General features: G+C 37.7%; 1 pseudogene; it reads left to right on the forward strand.

Annotated features, from left to right (window-relative positions):
• On the forward strand, positions 494-1,871 carry LOC106508669 (annotated as a pseudogene).

Consider the following 7,504-nt stretch of genomic DNA (forward strand, 5'->3'; position numbering starts at 1 on the left):
TGATGACTTTGATCCTTCATAACAGACTTTAAACTCAATTTTTTATTCAAATTGGAAATTCAGTGCAAGAAGTGGTTTTCTTTTTCTCTTGTCCTTCTAGTATTCCCATCTTTTGCTTCTGGTCACTTAAAAAATACATAGACAGACAGACAGACAGACAGGAGTTCCCGTCGTGGCTCAGTGGTTAACGAATCTGACTAGGAACCATGAGGTTGTGGGTTCAATCCCTGGCCTTGCTCACTGGGTTAAGGATCCGGCGTTGCTGTGAGCTGTGATGTAGGTCGCAGACATGGCTCGGATCCTGAGTTGCTGTGGCTGTGGTATAGGCTGGCAGCTTCAGCTCCGATTAGACCCCTAGCCTGGGAACCTCCATGAGCCTCAGGTGCGGCCCTAGAAAAGGCAAAAAAAAAAAAAAAGAGAGAGAGAGAGAGAGATAATATTATCCACATTATATTTAGGTCCTTATAGTTTGGGAACATCTTTCAAGGGGCCCATGGGTGGTGACCACACAGAACTACTCCCATACTTGCTACGTGTTCCATTTCCACTGCAAGTCTACAAAGCATGTCTTCTCTGCCCACATACCAACTAATGAACAAAATCTCCCCCTCTTTTAATTAATATACTCTGTATAGAGCTGTAGATTGTCTCTTTATATGTTTAGTAACAAAAGAAAAAGTAAATAAAAACTACTCCCAAAGTTTGAGCTGATTATACATACGTATACATATACACATTTCCTAAATTAAATGTAAGGCTTTTCCTTTCAGATTCCATCTACAGTATTCATTTGTGCATTCAATTATTCATTTCATGTAGTTAGTAAAAAACTATCATGTGCTAGAGACCAGATATAGGCAAAAGCAGCTGGGGATGGGGCTGACATATTACCAGAATCACTTAAAAATAAACAGTTCTTGGAGTTCCCGTTGTGGTGCATCGGAAACAAATCCAACTAGAATCCATGGGGTTGCAGGTTCAATCCCTGGCCTCGCTCAGTGGGTTAAGGATCTGGCATTGCCGTGAGCCATAGTGTAGGTTGCAGACACAGCTCAGATCTGGTGTTGCTGTGGCTGTGGCGTATGCCAGCGGCTGTATTTCTGATTCGACACCTAGCCTGGGAACTCAGTATGCTGCAGGTGCATCCCTAAAAAGCAAAACAAAAAACAAAAAACCCCCACAGTTCTCACCTTTAAAGTCTCACGTTCTTAAGACAATACTAAATAATTACACATCATATATTGTATTGATCAGGGTTCTTTGGAGAAACAGAACCAATAGAATCTGCATAGAGAGAGAGAGAAATTTATTTTAAGGAATAGGCTCATGTGATTACGGAGGCTGGAAAGTCTAAGATTCTGCAGGGTGGGCCAGCAGGTTGGACATCCAGCACAGAGCTGCACTTTGAGACCAAAGGCCATCTGCTGGCAGAATTCCCTCTTCTCCTGGACAGGTCAGTCTTTTTTAACTTAGGGCCTTCAACAGACTGAAGGAGGCCCACCACATTATGGAGGGTAAGCTGCTTTAATCAGAGCCTACTGATTTCAATGTTAATCTTATCTAAAAAAATATCTTCACAGAGAGACCCGGAAGGGCTGTGCTTGCAAAAGGATCAACATTCCTTTCACTGGAGATTTAGTGCATCCTTCCTTGGAAGAGGAGAAGAAAAACATAAAAAGAAACAGCTGGTTCAAAGTCCAACTTCTTATTTTATGGATGGAGAATGTCCAGGTTGCTACTAGATTACCATAGTTTTCAGCCATGTTCAGACACTGGCGCTTTGTGCAGGCCATTCGACAGTGTTGTGCAAGCAGATGGGAGGGAAGTCCGGACTCACAGAAGGATGTTCATTTAGAAGGAAGCGACACTAATGATCCACGCAATGTCTTGAATATTGTTCTATCGCAGAAAGCCTTAACAGTTCAGTAACTCTAGTTGATCTAGCAAGATAATGTCGTTATATTAAATTTTGTAAGGTATACAATAGCGCTCTCCTATTTTGGTGTCAGTTGTTCAATAAAGTTTTTATTATGGGCTAAAAATTTTTTTAATTTTTTAAAAATATAAAATAAACAAAAAATACCTTCACAGAAACATCTAGAATAAGTATCTGGTACTGTAGCCTAGCCAAGGGAAGATGTAAAATTAACGGTCATGTATGTGAAACAGAGAACAATATGAGACCATCTGTATTAAATATGATAAAATGAAGGGCCAGATCATAGGAAAGAGTGCTAATTATTTACTGACCACTGTTAGATGCCAGATCTTTTTCAGAAATGAGTTAATGCATCACATTAAACCTTGGGTAGACCATATGTAATATCTGCTTTTATAAGTGAAGAAGATGAAGCTCAGAGAGGTTGAGTAACTTGTCCAAGATCACTCAGCATGTATTCTAACCCACCTCAGTGTGGCAACAAAGCCTTGAAGAGTTGGGCAGGAGAGTACTCCACATGTACAAGGAAGGCAGTAGAGGAAATACTGACTGGGTAGCTTTTGTGTGTGTGTGTCTTTTTAGGGCCGCATGTGCGGCATATGGAGGTTCCCAATTTAGGGGTCAAATTGGAGCTGTAGCCCCTGGCCTACACCACAGCCATAGCAATGCTGGATCTGAGCCGTGTCTGAGACCTACACCACAGCTCATGGCAATGCCAGATCCTCAACCCACTGAGCAAGACCGGGGATCAAACCCGCATCCTTATGGATAGTAGTCGGGTTTGTTAATCGCTGAGCCACTACGGGAGCTCCACTGACTGGGTAACTTTAAAAGTTCTTCCCTTAGAATGTAAATTGGTGCAGCCGCCATAGGAAACAGTATGGAGATTCCTTTTAAAACTAAAAATAGAGCCGCCATATGATCTAGAAATCCCTCCCTTGGGCATATATCCAGGAAAGATGAAAACTAATTCAAAAAGACACATGCACTCCAGTGGTCCTAGCAACACTATTTACAATAGTCAAGACATAGAAACAACCCAAGTCCCCATCAACAGATGACTTGTTTTAGATGTGGTATCAATGTACATACGCCATAGAAAAAAGAATGAAATATTGCCATTTGCAGCAACATGGATGGACCTTAAAATTATCATACTAAGTGAATAAATCAGACAGGGAAAGACAAATACTATAAGTTATCATTCATATGTAGAATCTAAAAAATTGTACAAATGAATCTATATATTCAAAATGGAAGCAGAAACACACATAAAAAACAAACTTTTGGTTACCCCCAAAAGGAGAAAGAGAAGAGGGGAGGGATAAATTAGAATTAAAAGATTAACAGATACAAACTACTGTACGTAAAATAGATAAGCAATAAGAACTTACTGTAGAGCACAGGGAAGTATATTCAATATCTTATAATAACTTATAATGAAAATAATCTGAAATATATATATATTTATATGCACATATATATAACTGAATCACTTTATTGTACACCTGAAACTAACACAATATTATAAAGCAACCATACTTCAATTAAAAAGGAAGTTCTGGAGTTCCCGTCGTGGCGCAGTAGTTAACGAATCCGACTAGGAACCATGAGGTTGCGGGTTTGGTCCCTGCCCTTGCTCAGTGGGTTAACGATCCGGCGTTGCCGTGAGCTGTGGTGTAGGTTGCAGACGCGGCTCGGATCCCGCGTTGCTGTGGCTCTGGCGTAGGCCGGTGGCTACAGCTCCGATTCGACCCCTAGCCTGGGAACCTCCATATGCCGCGGGAGCGGCCCAAGAAATGGCAAAAAGACAAAAAAAAAAAAAAGAAGTTCTTCCATTAGAATGAGGAAAATCATTTTTTTCTAATTCGTGGTGTTATAATAACTTTTCACTGACTGATTCTTTATGTGTCTATATCTTCCTTAAGAACAGAAGTCTACATATTCATGAATAATCATGTAACCCTATGTACATGATAAATAAAAAATCACATTTAATTTCTATTCTAGAATGTTTCAGTATATGTTTTAACCAATAGTCATGAATAAATGCTTTTAACTTCCTTTTTTGGGTTGAGGGACAGAAGGAGTCTAACCAAAAGCATATTTTTTTAAATAGGACATCTTGATAGTTTTCCATTTTTTTTAAATTACAATAATTTTATAATGAACATTCTCATGGGAATAGCTCATCATATCCTTATGATAAACACCCAGAAGTGGAAGTATTTTGTCAAAGTAATATCTCAGTATGATATTAATTTCCCTTTCCCTGATACTAATGGAGTTAATACTTTTTACATGTTTATTGGACATTTAGACATTCTCTTCTATAAAGTGCCTGTTCAAGTCTTTCGGGTCTATTTTTCTATTTGGTTCAACAATATTTCAAATTAATTTAGATGGGTTCTCTATATATTTGGATGAATTCTTTATATTCTACAAGTATCTTCTCCCACTCTCTGGCTTGCTTTTTCACTCTCTTAATGTTGTCTTTTGCTGCACAAAAGTCCTTAATTTTAACTTCATCATTTTTATCTGTCTTTTCATTTTGAGTTAGTGCTTTTTGAGTCCTGTTTAAAAATCCTTGCTCCCTCAAGGTCATGAAGATATTCTTCTCTGTTTGCTTCTAGAGGCTTTATTTTTTATGTCCTGTAGAAGGTTTTTTCCACCTATATCGAAAATCAGTCTGAAACTGACATTTGCGTACAACACGAGGTACTTATTTAAAAATAAAACACAGATGCAGAAAATCACACAAGCAAATGTATAGTTTCATCAGTTTTATGAATCAAATGCCACCCAGGTCAAGAAATAGAACTTTATGTGCCACACCTAGAGCCCCTCTAGGTGCCCCTTCCTAGTCTCAAACCTCTCCCAGACCCTGACTATTGAGAGCTTCTCATCTCTCTTTTTTTTAAATTTCTTTTTTATTAAAATAATTTCCTTCATCTTTCCTATTTCATTTAGGGTACTGTCTGTTGGGCTTATTTACCCTGTGTTCCTTCTAGGTTAGTGTTTTAAGTTTAAAATTATTTTTTATTTCTAATACTTTTTAAAAATCCCTTTATTGAGGTATGATTGACATAGAAAAGGCCATATATGTAATTTGTACAACTTGATGAGTTTGGAGATAAGCATACATTCACAGAACAACTGCCACACTCTATGCCATCATTATATGCAGCACTTCCAAATGTTTCCTCTTGCTTTATCATCATCATCATATTACCATTATTATTATATTATTTTGTGATAAGAACACTTAATGTAAGATCTACCCTCTCAATAAAAATTTAAGTATACCATACAGTATTATTAATTATGGGAAGTTTGCTTTACAGTAAATCTCTAGGACTTATCTCACATAACTGAAATTTTGTACCCTTTGACTAATACCACCCCCCTCCCCCCTCCCCGCCCCCAGCCCCTGGCACCACCATTCTTCTCTGCTTCTATGATTTCCACTATTTTAGATTACTCATATCAATGGTATCATTGATACCACTGCGTCTGGCTTATTTCAGTCACCATAATGCCCTCTAGATTCATCCATGTTGTCACAAATGGCAAGTGTTGTCACAAATCCTTCTTTTTTTAAGGCTGAACAATATTTTACTGTATTTATATATCACATTTTCTGTATTCATTTGTCTGTCAATGAAGATGTAGGTTGCTTCCATATCTTGGCTATTGTAAATAATGCTGCCATGAATATGAAAGTGATTTGAGATTCTGATTTTGATTGCTTTTGATGGATACTCAGAAGTGGGATTGCTGGCTCATATGGGAGTTCTAATTCTTTCTGAATCCTGTCATCTCATTTCCATGAAATTAATTCTGACTTGTGGGGTGTGGCTTTTTTTTTTTTTTTTTTCAATTTCTTGTATTTTCTTCTTGTCTTTTAGCTCATCTTGATACTGGAGTTTACAGTTTTCATCTACTTGGTGTACACTTCTTGTTGGCATGGTTTAATTGTCTATAAGGTTGATTTTTTTTTCTTATGATTTTGTACAGGATTTTACTTCAATAATTTCTGTGGCTTGTTCCTCATGTGAAATTACTTTTCCTAAACTTTTATATGGAGGTAATATTTCAGGGCAGCTTTTCTAACTTCATAGAGCTCCCTCTTCTGTTGCCTTCTTGTAGTGTTCAAAAACACATCAGCTTACTTTCTGAAGTTTCCAGAGTCTGTCCCCATCTGCCACGTCTATTTGACCTGCTGTTTCCTTCATCTGTTGTGTTACCCTTGTCCTGCTCATCTGGGTCACTGTCCAGGAAGGGAGTCCTGGATGGTCAGTCTTGAGAATTCACAGGGGCCAAATTTTCCATCCTCTTCAGACCTTGCCCTAACCCATTATTGGAGTGACCAAACCCCTCCCAGAGGGGATACGCCATTTTCATGGAATGCAACTTGGCCCATCAGGCTTTTCAGTAAGTATCTATAGGTGACCTTGGAGATCTCTTTTCAGGTCAAATACAGTATTGCTTCATTCTGTATTCCCCTCTGAAGATGCAGGTCCCACTGCAAATACTATGACAGTTGGTGGTTTTTCCTCCTTGCTCTATCTTTTGAAATTCATAGGTATACTTTATGTTTCAGGTTGGGATGGTAGGAAACATCTGCTGAGATGGAGATTAGAGGGCAAAATGTATATCAGAAAAGAACACAGATAGAAGGAGAGGAAGTAGATTTGGGCAGAAGGAGATGAAGAACTGCAATGCAAGTCTGACAATGCCACCACCAAGGCAGCCAGGGGTTTAGAGCAAATATTGCTTGTCAGAATTGTCCCATGTTGGGATACCTCATATTAGCTGGTCATTGGATGTGGGCTGCTCTGGAAAGGTGTGACTATGGGCAAAGCAACTCTCTGAAGCTGAGGGAGATTCTGAAGCAGCTGAGAGCTCCCCAAAGCTCAACAGCAAGCCTTTCCTTGGAGAGCATAACTGCCACACCAGGTCATTGAGTTTTGTTGTAAATATTTTCTACTGCAATTTTATTTGGAATTACATTGACTCTATAGATGAGTTTAGGAGAATTTATCCTGAAAATATTGTTTTCCAATTCATGAAAATTATATGTCTCTTATTTAGTCATATGATTCTTATAAAGCCTTATACTTTTCTATATAAAAGTCTTACATACCTTTTGTTAAATTTTTCTCCTAGTTATTTAATGGTTTGGGTAATGTGCTATTTTTAAATTTCATTTTCTAATTGCTACTTTATATGTATACATTGAATTTTGTATATTGATCTTATATCTAATGGCCTTCCTAAATTCACTCATTAATTCTGTTTCTACAGATTCATTTGGATTTTCTGGACACATAATTATATCACATACAAATAATGATTTATTTATTTATGTGTTTCCAATCCTTACACATTTTATTTACCTTTTTTTCTACAATTATAAGGAAATATGGAATAGAAGTGACAATAGCAGTCATCTGTCTCATTCCTGGTATCAAAGGGAAAGCTTTCAATATTTCATGAATAAATATTTTACTGTTGGTTTTCTGAAGGTACATATTTTCAGATTAAAGTTTCTTTTATTCCTAG

The sequence above is a fragment of the Sus scrofa genome, chromosome 7, assembly GCF_000003025.6.
Source record: "Sus scrofa isolate TJ Tabasco breed Duroc chromosome 7, Sscrofa11.1, whole genome shotgun sequence".
In the NCBI taxonomy this organism is placed as follows: Eukaryota; Metazoa; Chordata; class Mammalia; order Artiodactyla; family Suidae; genus Sus; species Sus scrofa.